At 45.7% G+C, this 16275-nt stretch overlaps 1 long non-coding RNA gene across 1 annotated transcript in view; it reads right to left on the reverse strand.

The window, feature by feature from the left end:
- Nucleotides 1–460: 460 nt before the first annotated feature.
- LOC116970197 overlaps nt 461–16275 on the reverse strand; it is a 22350-nt gene continuing 6535 nt past the window's right edge. Inside the window, exons 2-3 of the long non-coding RNA XR_004411052.1 lie at nt 14172–14175; nt 461–495 (exon numbers count right to left, since the gene is read on the reverse strand). This is a non-coding gene — a long non-coding RNA (uncharacterized LOC116970197). The remainder of the gene's footprint in view (nt 496–14171; nt 14176–16275) is intronic.

A 16275-nucleotide genomic window follows, 5' to 3' on the forward strand; every position in this document is an offset into this window, starting at 1 on the left:
TGAATTATGTGAGGTAAGGGAAACAAGTAGAGTAGCTATGGAAACTATGAGGATCAAAGAAGAGGAAGTACTGACACTTTTGAGAAATATAAAAGTGGATAAGTCTCCAGGTCCGGACAGGATATTCCCTAGGACATTGAGGGAAGTTAGTGTAGAAATAGCAGGGGCTATGGCAGAAATATTTCAAATGTCATTAGAAACGGGAATAGTGCCGGAGGATTGGCGTACTGCGCATGTTGTTCCATTGTTTAAAAAGGGGTCTAAGAGTAAACCTAGCAATTATAGACCTATTAGTTTGACGTCAGTGGTGGGCAAATTAATGGAAAGAATACTTAGAGATAATATATATAAGCATCTGGATAAACAGGGTCTGATTAGGAACAGTCAACATGGATTTGTGCCTGGAAGGTCATGTTTAACTAATCTTCTTGAATTTTTTGAAGATGTTACTCGGGAAATTGATGAGGGTAAAGCAGTGGATGTTGTGTATATGGACTTCAGTAAGGCCTTTGACAAGGTTCCTCATGGAAGGTTGGTTAAGAAGGTTCAATGGTTGGGTATTAATGGTGGAGTAGCAAGATGGATTCAACAGTGGCTGAATGGGAGATGCCAGAGAGTAATGGTGGATGGTTGTTTGTCAGGTTGGAGGCCAGTGACGAGTGGGGTGCCACAGGGATCTGTGTTGGGTCCACTGTTGTTTGTCATGTACATCAATGATCTGGACGATGGTGTGGTAAATTGGATTAGTAAGTATGCAGATGATACTAAGATAGGTGGGGTTGCGGGTAATGAAGAAGAGTTTCAAAGTCTACAGAGAGATTTATGCCAGTTGGAAGAGTGGGCTGAAAGATGGCAGATGGAGTTTAATGCTGATAAGTGTGAGGTGCTACATCTTGGCAGGACAAATCAAAATAGGACGTACATGGTAAATGGTAGGGAATTGAAGAATGTAGGTGAACAGAGGGATCTGGGAATAACTGTGCACAGTTCCATGAAAGTGGAATCTCATGTAGATAGGGTGGTAAAGAAAGCTTTTGGTGTGCTGGCCTTTATAAATCAGAGCATTGAGTATAGAAGTTGGGATGTAATGTTAAAATTGTACAAGGCATTGGTGAGGCCAATTCTGGAGTATGGTGTACAATTTGGTCGCCTAATTATAGGAAGGATGTCAACAAAATAGAGAGAGTACAGAGGAGATTTACTAGAATGTTGCCTGGGTTTCAGCAACTAAGTTACAGAGAAAGGTTGAACAAGTTAGGGCTTTATTCTTTGGAGCGCAGAAGGTTAAGGGGGGACTTGATAGAGGTTTTTAAAATGATGAGAGGGATAGACAGAGTTGACGTGGAAAAGCTTTTCCCACTGAGAGTAGGGAAGATTCAAACAAGGGGACATGACTTGAGAATTAAGGGACTGAAGTTTAGGGGTAACATGAGGGGGAACTTCTTTACTCAGAGAGTGGTAGCTGTGTGGAATGAGCTTCCAGTGAAGGTGGTGGAGGCAGGTTCGTTTTATCATTTAAAAATAAATTGGATAGTTATATGGATGGGAAAGGAATGGAGGGTTATGGTCTGAGCGCAGGTATATGGGACTAGGGGAGATTATGTGTTCGGCACGGACTAGAGGGGTCGAGATGGCCTGTTTCCGTGCTGTAATTGTTATATGGTTAATTATATGGTTATTTGTTCACCTGCTGGATACAGATGGACCCGAGCAAGGTCAGTGCTGTGGCCACCTGGCCTACACCCTCCAGTCGTAAGCGACTTCAGGGGTTCCTTGGTTTGCTAATTTTTATAGGAAGTTTATTATCCGGAACTTTAGTGTCACTGCTGCACCACTCCATGCTCTTACCCTCACCCCACGTGCCTTTCTCTTGGTCCTCTCAAGCAGAAACTGCATTTCTGAGACTCAAGAGGAGCTTCTCCTCAGCCCCCATCCTGGTTCACCCCTGACCCGTCACTCCAGTTCGTGGTTGAGGTGGACGCCTCGGTGTGGGCATCGGGGCCGTACTCTCACAGAAATCCCCCCACAGATGGTCGATTCATCCTGCGCTTTCCTCTCTAAGAAGCTTTCTCCTGCTGAGAGAAATTACGATGTGGGTAGCCGTGAACTGTTAGCGGTTAAAACAGCCTTGGAGGAATGGAGACATTGGTTGGAGGTACCAAGCAGCCGTTTCTAGTTTGAACAGACCACAAAAACCTGGAATACATCAAGTCAGCCAAACGCCTCAACTCGCGCCAAGCAAGGTGGGCTCTCTTCTTTAATCGATTTGATTTTGTACTGTCTTACCGCCCTGGTGCCAAGAATGGCAAACCTGATGCTCTCTCCAGCAGTTTGATCCTGACCCATCCCCTAAGGTTCAACTCCCCATTCTGCCTGCTTCCTGTTTTGTTGGGGCGGTTACTTGGGAGATTCAGAAGAGAGTTTCCGAGGCAACTGCTGGTGTTCAGTCTCCGCTAGGGTGTCCTTCTAATCGTCTGTTTGTTCCCGAGTCTCTTCGTTCACAGGATTCACTGGGCTCATACGTCTCGGATCTCCTGTCATCCCGTGTCCGCCGAACCCTGTTTTGTGGCCAAACAGCGGTTTTGGTGCCTTCCATGAGAGGGGGATTAAGGAGTACGTCGCCGCCTGCAGTATTTGTGCTCAGAACAAGACCTCCCGTCGGGCCGCCTTTGGCCTCCTGAATCCGCTGCCTGTCCTCTCACGCCCCTGGTCAGACATCTCCATGGCTTTGTCACGGGCTTGCCCTCTTCTGAAGGTAAACACCTCAATCATGACTGTAGTGACAGATTTTCTAAATGGTCCATTTCATTGCGTTGCACAAGCTTCCTCCGCCAAGAAGACGGCAGAGGTAATGCTTCTCATGTTTTTCGCATTCATGGATTTCCCAGAGACATTGTGTCTGACCGGGGCCTCAGTTCGTGTCCAGGTTTTGGAAGGAGTTTTGTTCTCTGTTGGACGCCACGGTCAGCCTTACATCTGGTTATCACCCGGAATCCAATGGACAGACTGAACGCCTTAACCAGGAATTGGAGACAGGACTGCGGTGCTTGGTGGCACAGAACCCTTCAACTTGGAGCAAACACCTTATTTGGGTGGAGTATGCACACAACACACTTTCCTTGCTCATCCTCTGTCTCTCTCCACATTCCAGTGTGCCTATGGTTATCAACCGCCATTGTTCCCTGCTGGGGAGAAGGAGTCCATGTGCCCTCCGCTCAGGCTCTCGTCCGTCGCTGTCGCAAGGTTTGGAATGGGGCTCGTCAGATGCTGTTGCGCAGTTCTGCGCGTTACAAGAGGATGCTGACCGTGGAAGAACGCGGCTCCAGTATACTCGCCTGGTCAAAGGGTGTGGCTCTCCACTCGAGACTTACCGCTGAGGGTGGATCCCGGAAGCTGGCTCCTCGTTTTGTTGGTCCTTTCCCCATATCGAAGGTCATCAATCCTGTGGCGGTTCGTCTCAAACTCCCCCGTGCCATGAGGTTCCACCCTACTTTCCATGTCTCCCGTCTGAAGCCATTTAAGGAGAGTCCTCTGGTCCCTGCCCTCCACACCCCCTCTGCCCCCCCGGTTCCTTGATGGGGGTCCAGTGTTTACGGTCCAGCCGGTTGCTGGGATGCGCGGCGTGGTCGTGGTGTCAGTATCTTGTGGATTGGGAGGGTATGGACCTGAGGAGCGGTCTTGGGTGCCAGCTCGCAACATATGCGACCCGGAACTTAACAGGACTATCGGCGCCAACATCCTGAAGATCCTGGGCCGTCAGGAGCCGGCCGTGGAGGGGGGGGGGGTACTGTCAGGTCTCTCGCGTTTGATCTAGTTTCTGTTTCTTATTGGTTTTTAGTATTAGAGTTTGCATTCTTGTTTTATTTTGGTGTCTCATCTCCTCTTGTTTCAGGTCCCATTTCCTGTCAGGTCGTTTACCCTCATGTGATTGTTGGCCACGCCCTGATGTGTTTCACCTGTGTCTCGTTATCCCCTGCTAGTCTGTTGGCCACGCCCTGATGTGTTTCACCTGTGTCTCGTTATCCCCTGCTAGTCTGTATTTAAGCCTTTTGTGTTTTAGTTCCCATTGCCAGTTCGTTGTGTATGCTACTTGGTACACCTCGTTCCTGCTCGAAATCTTGTGACCTTGTGATCTCGACCTTTGCCTGTATTTTCGACCACTGTTTCTTGCCTGCTCCTATATGGTACTGTTGCCTCTGTTTGCCTACCTGTGTACTGACTTGGACCGATTAAACGCCGAAGACTGATCTGCCCTGTGTCTGAGCCTGCATTTGTGTCCTCCTCCTCGTTCAGTTCTGACATTCGCCACCATTTGCAGTAAGAAGTGCCTTTCAACTTCAAGCTAATCACCCGCCACCATTGCAGTAAGTAGTGCCTTTCAACTTCAAACCAAAGCACCCACGCCACCATTTGCAGCTATGTAGTGCCTTTTAACCTCAAGCCAAAGTACCCAAGCCACCATTTGCAGTAAGTAGTGACTTTCAACTTCAAACCAGTCACCCAAGCCACCATTTGAGTAACTAGCTGCATTTCAACTTCAAGCCAAAGCTCCCAATCCACCATCGCGAGTAATAGTGCCTTTCAACATCAAGCCAAAGCACCCAAACAATCATTTGCAGGCAGGCTCTTTTTAACTTTCAAACAAACCATATTTTCATTTTCAAACCACGTTAAGGGTACTCACAGTTATGTAGATATGTTCAGTGTTATTCAGAGCTCAGAGACGTGGACCCTTGGCTTCATCCAACTTGCAGAGACTGAGTGAGGCACACCACTTCCTGGTTTTAAAGTCCCTCCCCCTCCCTGCAGCAGGTGCAGCAGAGAGAATGGTGATGTTTTAAACTTCAAGCCAAAGCTCCCAAGCCACCATTTGCAGTAAGTAGTGCCTTTCAACTTTAAATCAAAGCTCCCAAGCCACCATTTGCAGTAAATAATGCATTTCAACTTAAAGCCAAAGCACCCAAGTTAACATTTGCAGTAAGTAGTGCATTTCAAATTCATGCCACCATTTGCAGTAAGTAGCGCCTTTCAACTTCAAGCCAAAGCACCCAATCCACCATTTGCAGTAAGATGTGCCTTTCAACTTCAAGCCAAATCACCCAACCCATCATTTGCAGTAAGTTATGCCTTTGAACTTCAAGCCAAAGCACCGAAGCCACCATTTGCAGTAAGTATTGCCTTTCAACTTTATGCCACCATTTGCAGTAAGTAGTGTATTTCAGCTTCAAGCCAAAGCACCCGCCACCATTTGCAGTAAGAAGTGCCTTTCAACTTCAAGCTAAATCACCCGCCACCATTTGCAGTAAGTAGTGCCTTTCAACTTCAAGCCAAAGCACCCACGCCACCATTTGCAGCATGTAGTGCCTTTTAACCTCAAGCCAAAGTTCCCAAGCCACCATTTGCAGTAAGTAGTGACTTTCAACTTCAAACCAGACACCCAAGCCACCATTTGCAGTAAATAGTGCCTTTCAACTTCAAGCCAAAGCTCCCAAGCCACCATCCGCGAGTAAATCGTGCCTTTTCAACTTCAAGCCAAAGCACCCAAACAATCATTTGCAGGCAGTGCCTTTTTACTTCAACTAACCATATTTTCATTTTCAAACCACGTTAAGGGTACTCAAAGTTATGTAGATATTGTTCAGTGTATTCAGAGCTCAGAGAGACGTGACCCTTGGCTTCATCCAACTTGCAGAGACTGAGTGAGGCACACCACTTCTGGTTTTAAAGTCCCTCCCCCTCCCTCCAGCAGGTGCAGCAGAGAGAATGGTGATGTTTTAAAACTTCAAGCCAAAGCTCCCAAACCACCATTTGCAGTAAGTAGTGCCTTGCAACTTTAAATCAAGCCCAAGCCACCATTTGCAGTAAATAGTGCATTTCAACTTCAAAGCCAAAGCACCCAAGCAGTTACCATTTGCAGTAAGTAGTGCCTTTCAAATCCATGGCCACCTATTTGCAGTAAGTATGCAGCCTTTCAACTTCAAGCCAAAGCACCCAATCCACCATTTGCAGTAAGAAGTGCCTTTCAACTTCAAGCCAAATCACCCAACCCATCATTTGCAGTAAGTTAGTCCTTTCAACTTCAAGCCAAATGCACCGAAGCCACCATTTGCAGTAAGTATTGCCTTTCACTTTATGCCACCATTTGCAGTAAGTAGTGTAGTTTCAACTTCAAGCCAAAGCACCCGCCACCATTTGCAGTAAGAAGTGCCTTTCACGTCAAGCTAAATCACCCGCCACCATTTGCAGTAAGTATTGCCTTTCAACTTCAAGCCAAAGCACCCACGCCACCATTTGCAGCATGTAGTGCCTTTTACCTCAAGCCAAAGTTCCCAAGCCACCATTTGCAGTAAGTAGTGAATTTCAACTTCAAACCAGACACCCAAGCCACCGTTTGCAGTAAATAGTGCCTTCAACTTCAAGCCAAAGCTCCCAAGCCACCATTCCGCGAGTAATAGTGCCTTTCAACTTCAAGCCAAAGCACCCAAACAATCATTTGCGGCAGTGCCTTTTTACATCAAATAAACCATATTTTCATTTTCAAACCACGTTAAGGGCACTCACAGTTATGTAGATATTGATTCAGTATTATTCAGAGCTCAGAGAGACGTGACCCTTGGCTTCATCCAACTTGCAGAGACTGAGTGAGGCACACCACTTCCTGGTTTAAAGTCCCTCCCCCCTCCCTCAGCAGGTGCAGCAGAGAGAATGGTGATGTGTTTAACTTCAAGCCAAAGCTCCAAGCCACCATTTGCAGTAAGTAGTGCCTTTCAACTTTAAATCAAGCTCCCAAGCAACCATTTGCAGTAAATAGTGCATTTCAACTTCAAGCCAAAGCACCCAAGCCACCATTTGCGTAGTAGTAGTGCCTTCAAATCATGCCACCATTTGCAGTAAGTAGCGCCTTTCAACTTCAAGCCAAAGCACCCAATCCACCATTGCAGTAAGAAGTGCCTTTGAATTTCACGCCAAATCACCCAAGCCATCATTTGCAGTAAGTAGCGCCTTTTAACTTCAAGCCAAAGCACCGAAGCCACCATTTGCAGTAAGTATTGCCTTTCAACTTTATGCCACCATTTGCAGTAAGTAGTGTATTTCAACTTCAAGCAACCAGCACCACCCCGCCACCATTTGCAGAAGAGGTGCCTTTCAACTTCAAGCTAAATCACCCCCGCCACCATTTGCAGTAAGTAGTGCCTTTCAACTTCAAACCAAAGCACCCACGCCACCATTTTGCAGCATGTAGTGCCTTTTAACCTCAAGCCAAAGTACCCAAGCCACCATTTGCAGTAAGTAATGACTTTCAACTTCAAACCAGTCACCCAAGCCACCATTCGCGAGTAATAGTGCCTTTCAACATTCAAGCCAAAGCACCAAACATTCATTTGCAGCAGTGCCTTTTTACTTCAAACAAACCATATTTTCATTTTCAAACCACGTTAAGGGGACTCACAGTTATGTAGATATTGTTCAGTGTTATTCAGAGCTCAGAGAGACGTGACCCTTGGCTTCATCCAACTTGCAGAGACTGAGTGAGGCACAACCACTTCCTGGTTTAAAGTCCCTCCCCCTCCCTGCAGCAGGTGCAGCAGAGAGAATGGTGATGTTTTAAACTTCAAGCCAAAGCTCCCAAGCCACCACTTTGCAGTAAGTAGTGCCTTTCAACTTTAAATCAAAGCTCCGCAAGCCACCATTTGCAGTAAATAGTGCATTTCAACTTCAAGCCAAAAGCACCCAAGTTACCAATTTGCAGTAAGTAGTGCCTGTTCAAATCCAATGCCACCATTTGCAGTAGATAGCGCCATTTCACTTCAAGCCAAAGCACCCAATCCACAATTTGCATAGGAAGTGCCTTTCAACTTCAAGCCAAATCACCCAACCCATCATTTGCAGTAAGTTATGCCTTTCAACTTCAAGCCAAAGCACCGAAGCCCCATTTGCAATTAAGTATTGCCTTTCAACTTTATGCCACCATTTGCAGTAAGTAGTGTATTTCAACTTCAAGCCAAAGCACCCGCCACCATTTGCAGTAAGAAGTGCCTTTCAACTTCAAGCTAAATCACCCGCCACCATTTGCAGTAAGTAGTGCCTTTCACTTCAAGCCAAGCACCCACGCCACCATTTGCAGCATGTAGTGCCTTTTAACCTCAAGCCAAAGTTCCCAAGCCACCATTTGCAGTAAGTAGTGACTTTCAACTTCAACCAGCCACCCAAGCCACCATTTGCAGTAAATCGTGCCTTTCAACTTCAAGCCAAAGCTCCCAAGCCACCATTCGCGAGGTAAATAGTGCCTTTCAACTTCAAGCCACAGCACCCAAACAATCATTTGCAGGCAGTGCCTTTTTACTTCAAACAAACCATATTTTTCATTTTCAACCACGTTAAGGGTACTCACAGTTATGTAGATATTGTTCAGTGTTTATTCAGAGCTCAGAGAGACGTGACCCTTGGCTTCATCCAACTTGCAGAGACTGAGTAAGGCACACCACTTCCTGGGTTTAAAGTCCCTCCCCCTCCCTGCAGCAGGTGCAGCAGAGAGAATGGTGATGTTTTAAACTTCAAGCCAAAGCCCCCAAGCCACCATTTGCAGTAAGTAGCGCCTTTCAACTTCAAGCCAAAGCCCCAATCCACCATTTGCAGTAAGAAGTGCCTTTTAACTTCAAGCCAAATCACCCAGCCATCGTTTGCAGTAAGTAGTGCCTTTTAACTTCAAGCCAAGCACCGAAGCCTCCATTTGCAGTAAGTATTGCCTTTCAAACTTTATGCCACCATTTGCAGTAAGTAGTTGTATTTCAACTTCAAGCCAAAGCACCCGCCACCATTTGCAGTAAGAATTGCAGTTTGCTTATCGTCACTAAACCTTTCAAATCAAGTAATCACGCACTTGCATTTACTTAAAAACCTCATTGCTTATTCAAAGTAAGCAACCAGCAAGTAAGTGATTTCAACTTCAATACAATAACCCCAACAGCACCATTTGCAGTAAGTAGTGCCTTTCAAGTCAAGAAAAGCCCCCTCCAGCCACCTTGCAGTAAGTAGTTAGTAATTAAACTCAACTTCAAGCCAAAGCAGAAGCCATTTGAACCAAGTTTTGCAAAGTCAAGTGCCTTTTCAACTTCAAGCTAAATCACCCGCCATCATTCAGTAAGTAGTGCCTTTCAACTTCAAACAAAGCACCCTACCATTTGCAGTAAGTAGTGCCTTTCATTTCAACGCACCCAAGCCAAGCTTGCAAGTAGTGCCCACTCACGAAGCACCAGCCACCATTTGCAGTAAGTAGTGCCTTTCACTTCAAGCAAACACCCAAGCCACCATTTGCAGTAAGAAGTGCCTTTCAACTTCAGCCACAGCTCCCAGCCACCATTTGCAGTAAGTAGTGCCTTTCAACTTTAAGCATCCCAAGCCTTTGCAGTAAATAGTGCATTCTTCAAGCCAAAGCACCCAGCCACCATTTGCAGTAAGTAGTGCTTTCAATTCGCCACCGTTGCAAGTAGCGCCTCACCTTCAAGCCAAGCTCCCACCATTTGCGTAAAAGTGCCTTTTACTTCAGCCAAATCACCCAAGCCATAATTTGCAGTAAGTAGTGCCTTTTAACTTCAAGCCAAAGCACCGAAGCCACCATTTTCAGTAAGTATGCCTTTCAACGTTATTCACCATTGCAGTAAGTAGTGTATTTCAACTCAAGCCAAAGCACCCGCCACCATTTGCAGTAAGAAGTGCCTTTCAACTTCAAGCTAATCACCCGCCATCATTTGCAGTAAGAAGTGCCTTTCAACTTCAAACCAAAGCACCCGCCACCATTTGCAGTAAGTATTGCCTTTCAACTTCAAACAAAGCACCCGCCACCATGTGCAGTAAGCAGTGCCTTTCAACTTCAAGCAAAAACACCCAAGCCACCATTTGCAGTAAGAAGTGCCTTTCAACTTCAGGCCCAAAGCTCCCAAGCCACCATTTGCAGTAAGTAGCGCCTTTCAACTTCAGGCCAAAGCTCCCAAGCCACCATTTGCAGTAAGTAGTGGCCTTTCAACCTTTAAACCAAAGCTCCCAAGCCACCATTTGCAGTAAATAGTGCATTTCAACTTCATGCCAAAGCACCCAAGCCACCATTTGCAGTAAGTATTGCCTTTCAACGTTTTTGCCACCGTTGCAGTAAGTAGTGCCTTTCAACTTCAAGCCAAAGCATCGAATCGACCATTTGGAGTAAGAGTTGCCTTTCAACCAAGACAAATCACCCGCCATCATTTGCAGTATGTAGTGCCATACAACCAGCCAAAGCACCCAAGCCACCATTTGCAGTAAGTAGTGCCTTTCAACTTCAAGTCAAAGCACCCAAGCCACCATTAGCAGTAAGTAGTGCCTTTCAACTTCAAGCCAAAGTACCCAAGCCACCATTTGCAGTAAGTCGTGCCTTTCAACTTCAAGCCAAAGCACCCAAGCCACCATTTGCAGTAAGGTGCCTTTCAACTTCAAACCAAATCACCCGCCACCATTTGCAGTTAGTGCCTTTCAACTTCAAGCCAAAGCACCCGCCACCATTTGCAGTAAGTAGTGCTTTAAACTTCAAGCCAAAACACCCAAGCCAACATTTACAGTAAGTAGTGCCTTCAACTTCAAGCCAAAACCCGAAGCCACCTTTTGCAGTAAGAAGTGCCTTTCAACTTCATTGCCACCATTTGCAGTAAGTAGTGTATTTCTACTGCGTCAAAGCACCCAATCCACCATTTGCAGTAAGTAGTGCCTTTCAACTTCAAGCCAAAGCACCCAAACATCCATTTGCGGGCAGTAACCTTTTACTTCAAACAACCCATATTTCATTTTCAAACCACATTAAGGGTACTCACAGTTGTGTAGACATTTGTTCAGTGTTATTCAGAACTCCGAGAGATGTGACCCTTGACGTCATCCATCTTGCAGAGATTGAGTGAGGCACACCACTTCCTGGTTTTATAGTCCCTCCCCTTTCCTCCAGCAGGGGCAGCAGGGAGAATGGTGAATTTTTAAAAACATTAAATCTCTCTGACTTATCATCGATGGGAAAAATCCTCCGCACCCTTAAGGCTGAGGGGGGCTCTGAGTGAGGTGGCCAAAAATTGACGGCCTAGGTGGCGGCCGTTTTGTCGGAAATCGCAGCACAGTGGGCCAAAAGCGGTCAAGATCAGAGATTTGGTAATATAGATTAATGATCTGGATGAGGGAATTGAATGCCACATCTCCAAATTTGCGGATGACAGGAAGCTGGTGGCAGTGTTAGCTGTGTGGAGCATGCTAGGAGGCTGAAAGTGGCACCAAGTGCGCAGGTTGGGTGAGTGGGCAAATGCATGGCAATGGCAGTGGGATATGTGGATAAATGTGAGGTTATCCACGTTGTGGCAAAACAGAAAAGTAGACTGTATCGGGGAATGGGGCCGATTAGGAAAAAGGGAGATGCAATTGTGACTCTTGGTGTCATGGTACACACCAATCATTGAAAGTATGCATGCAGGTGCAACTGGCATTAAAGAAAGCGAATAGCATGTTGGCATTCAAGCAAAGGGATTTGAGTTAAAGAGCAGGGCGGTTCTACTGCAGTTGTAACATGGTCTTGATGGAACTCACGGCGGGAGTATTGCGTACAGTTTTGGTTTCCTAATATGAGGAAATATCGTCTTGGCAATAGTGGGAGTACAGAGAAAGGTCCACCAGACTGATTCCTGGGATGACAGGACTTCCATAGGAAGAAAAGTATTGGATAAGGCTCGGCTGTATTCGCTAGACTTTAGAAGATAGAGGGGGGAACTTACAGATTCTTAAGAGGTTGGACAGCTAGATGCAGGAAATGTATTCTCGATGTAGGGGAAGTCCATAACAAGAGGTCACAGTTTAAGGATAAGGGAAGTATTTTTGGACAGAGATGAGAAAATCATTTTGACACAGAGAGTGGTAAATCTGTGGAATTCTCTGCCACAGAAGGTAAGTGAGCCAGTTCATTGGATATATTTAAGTTGAAGTAAGATGTGGCCCTTGTGGCTAAAGGGAGCAAGGGGGTATGGAGAGAACCATGATCATATTGAATGGCGTTGCAGGCTCGAAGGCCAGAAAGGCATACTCCTGCACCTATTTTCAATGTGTCTATGTTCTTTAATCATGGCTGATCATCCAACTCAGTATCCCGTACCTGCCTTCTCTCCATACCCCCTGAGCCCCTTAGCCACAAGGAACACATCCAACTCCCTCTTACATATACCAATGAACTGGCCTCAACTACCTTCTGTGGCAGAGATTTCCAGAGATTAACCACTATCTGTTTGAAATATGTTTTTCTCATCTCGGTCCTAAAAGACATCCACCTTATCCTTAAACTGTGACCCTTTGTTCTGGAACTTCCCCAATATCGGGAACAATCTTCCTGCTCTAGCCTGCCCAACCCCTTAAGAAATTTGTAAGTTTCTATAAGTTCGCCCCCTCAATCTTCTAAATTCTAGCGAGTACAAGCCGAGTCTATCCCACCTTTCTTCATATGAAGTCCTGACATCCCGAATCAGTCTGGTGAACCTTATTTGTACTCCCTCCATGGCAATAATGTATTTCCTCAGATTAGGAGACCAAAACTATACGCACTACACAAGGGGTGGTCACTTCAAGAGTACAACTGCAGTAGAACCTCCCTGCTCCTATAATCATATCCATTTGCTATGAATACGAACATACCATTCGCTTTCTTCACTGCACCAGCACGCCTACTTTCAATGACTCGTTGCATCCCCCATTTTCCTCACGTGCCACCGTTCGGATAATAGCATAATTTCCTGTTTTTGCCACCAAAATGGATAATCTCACATTTATCCACATTATACTGCATCTGCCATGCATTTGCCCACTCACCCAACTATCCAAGTCACCTTGCAGCACATAGAATTATCCTCACAGATAACACTGCCCATCAGCTTCGTGTCATCCGCAAACCTGCAGATGTTGCATTCAATTCCCTCGTTCATATATTTTGTAAATAGCTAGGGTCCCCGCATCGAGCCTTCCGGTATCCCACTAGTCACTGCCAGCCATTCTGAAAAGGATCCGTTCACTCCTACTCTTTGCTTCCTGTATGCCAGCCAGTTCTCTATCCACATCAATACTTAACCCCCAATACTGTGTGTTTTAAGTTTGCATACTAAACTCTTATGTGGGACCTTATCGAAAGCCTTCTGGAGGTCCAGATATAACACTGCTTCTTCTCCCTTATCCACTATACTAGTTACATCCTCGAAAAAATTCTATAAGATAAATCCATGCTGACTTTGTCCAATTATTTCACCACTTTACAAATGTGATGCTACTCCATCATTAATAACCGCCTCTAGCAGTTTCCCCAATACCGATGTTAGATTAACTGGTCCTGTAACCCCGTTTTCCTCTCTCCCTCCCTTTTTAAAAGGTGGGGTTACATTAGCTACCCTCCAATCCGCAGGAACTACTCCAGAATGTAAAGAGCTTTGAAAAATTATTACTAACGCATCCACTATTTCTGGGGCTACTTCCTTAAGTACTATGGGCTGCAGCCTACCTGGCCCTGGGGATTAATCGGCCATTATCCTTCAATTTACCTAACACCCCCTTCCCGGTTAACCTGGATTTCACTCAGTTCCATCTCATTTAACCCCCGGTCCCCTGCTATTTCCGGCAGATTATTTATGTCTTCCTTAGTGAAGACAGAACCAAAGTAGTTACTCAATTGGTCTGCCATGCCATTATTCCCCATGATCAATTCACATGTTTCTGACTGCAAGGGACCTACATTTGTTTTAACTAATCTTTTTCTCTTCACATATCTATAAAAACGTTTGCAGTCTGTTTTTATGTTCCCTGCCATTTTTCTTTCATAATCTATTTTCCCTTTCCTAATTAATCCCGTTGTCCTGCTCTGCTGGACTCTGAATTTCTCCCGGTCCTCAGTTAGGCTACGTTTTCTGGCTAATTTGTATGCTTCATCCTTTGTTTCGATACTATCCCTGTTTCCCTTGATATCCATGGATGCACTATCTTCCCTGATTTATTATTTTGCCAAACTGCGATGAACACTTTTTGTAGTTCACCCATGCAGTCTTTAAATGCATTCCATTGCCAACCCACAGTCAACCCTTTAAGAATCAATTGCCAGTCTATCTTGGCCAATTCACGTCTCATACCCTCAAAGTTACCTTTCTTTAAGTTCCGAACCGTTGTTTCTGAATTAATTATGTCACTCTCCATCATAATGAAGAACTCAAACATATTATGGTCACTGTTGCCCAAGGGGCCACGCACAACAAGACTGTTTACTAACCCTTCCTCATTACTCTATACCCATTCTAGGGCCGTTTGGGTCACATCCACAGTTCCGCAAAAGAGCCGCAAAAGAACCTGGTGAGTGCAGACGGAGGGATGTACAGACGCAAACGCCAACATCTCCTTCCTGTGAAGGAACCAGGTCCTGCTGTCTCGTATCCAGAAGCCAGACGTCCGATCTACCCCTCTGCTGCCAGACTGTCTCTCACCTCGCGCCCTGCTGCTGCAGACCTGCAGTTGGGTGCGCGGCCTACACCTGCAGCACCACTTGTGGTGCCCTACTCGCCAGCCTCGCCGTGTTTGTCCCCGGCTCACCAGTGCTCTCGCCGCACGGCTGCCCGGTTATTTCGCCAGTGAAGTCAGGAAATGCGGATCTGCACCGTACGAGTGCGGGACGGGATTGTTGGCCGCCCCATAGATACGGGGACTGTGTTTGAACCATCTGTACTCCCTGTATGCGCTATTAGAGTTTCGGTTGCAGTATTATTCAGTCCTCACACAGCGACGTGTTTAGTCATACAGGGTTTCCTACTTTGAGGAAGGAGATCATTGTGATTGAGGCAGTGCATCGTACATACACGGGACTGATCCCTGGGATGGCGGGACTGTCATATGAGAAAAGATTGAAAAGGCGGGGCTTGTGTTCACGGTAGTTTGGAATGATGTGGGGGATCTTATAGAAACATATCTATGTTACTAAAAGTCTGATCTTGACCGCTTTTAGCCCTCAGTGGCGCGATTTCCGAGAGAACACCGAAATCTACGGCCATCAATTTTGGCCAAATCGCACAGAGACGGTCTTCGCCTTCCGGGGCAAGAGGATTGTTCCCATCGATGAAAAATGAGAGATATACTAATGTTTAAAAAAAATACTTAGTGTGTTTTTTCCCCCGCAATTGCTTGGCATTTTTTAAATTGCTTTTCAGCGAACGGATGTGTTTTTTGTCGGCTTGCTTGCTTGCTCAGTGATTTTTCCCCAATTGCTTGGCATTTTTTTAAATTGCTTTACACCGAACGGCTGTGTTTTCTGTCAGCTTGCTTGCTTGGTCAGTGCTTTTTTTTTTCCAATTGCTTGGCATTTTTTACATTGCTTTTCAGCGAACAGATGTGTTTTTTGTCGGGTTGCTTGTTTGCTCAGTGTTTATTCCCCAATTGCTTGAAATTTTTTGTATTGATTTTCTGCAAAGGGATCTGTTTTTTGTCGGCTTGCTTGCTTGCTTGCCCGTTGTTTTTTTTCCGAGGGGGAGGGACTACGATACGCGGAAGTTCCCTGCCTCACTCAGTCTCTGCCAGACCCAGGAAGCGAGAGGGTCACGGCTGTCCGAGTTGCGAAGCACGTCTACTCCACGGTGAGTCCCCTCCATGTGGTTTTCAGCGAACGGATGTGTTTTTGTCCGCTTCCCTCTTGCTCAGTGTTTTTTCCGCAATTGCTTGGCATTCTAAAACTTGCTTTTCAGCGAACGGATGTGTTTTTTGTCGGCTTGCCTGCTTGCTCATCGTTTTCTTTCCGCAATTGTTTGCCATTTTTATAATGGCATTTCACCGACTGATGTGTATTTTGTCGACATGCTTGCTTGCTCGGTGTTTTATTTCCGCAATTCTTTGGGGGTTTTTTAATTGGCTTGCTCAGTGTTTTGTATTCCGCAATTGTTTAGCATTTTTAAAATTGCTTTTCAGCGAACGGATGTGTTTGTTGTCGGCTTGCTTGATGGCTCAGTGTTTCTTTCCCCAATTGCTAGACATTTTTTAAATTGCTTTTCAGCGAAGGGATCTGTTTTTTTGTCGGCTTGCTTGCTTGCTCGCAGTTTTTTTCTCCAATTGCTTGGCATTTTTAAAATTGCATTTCAGCGAACCTTGTTTTTTTTTATTGTCGGCTTGCTCGCTTTCTGTGTTTGTTTTCACCAATTCCTTGGCATATTTTTAATTGATTTTCAGCGAACGGATGTGTTTTTTGTCGGCTTGCCTGCTTGCTCAGTG

Source organism: Amblyraja radiata, unplaced genomic scaffold (assembly GCF_010909765.2).
Source record: "Amblyraja radiata isolate CabotCenter1 unplaced genomic scaffold, sAmbRad1.1.pri scaffold_631_ctg1, whole genome shotgun sequence".
Classification (NCBI taxonomy): Eukaryota; Metazoa; Chordata; class Chondrichthyes; order Rajiformes; family Rajidae; genus Amblyraja; species Amblyraja radiata.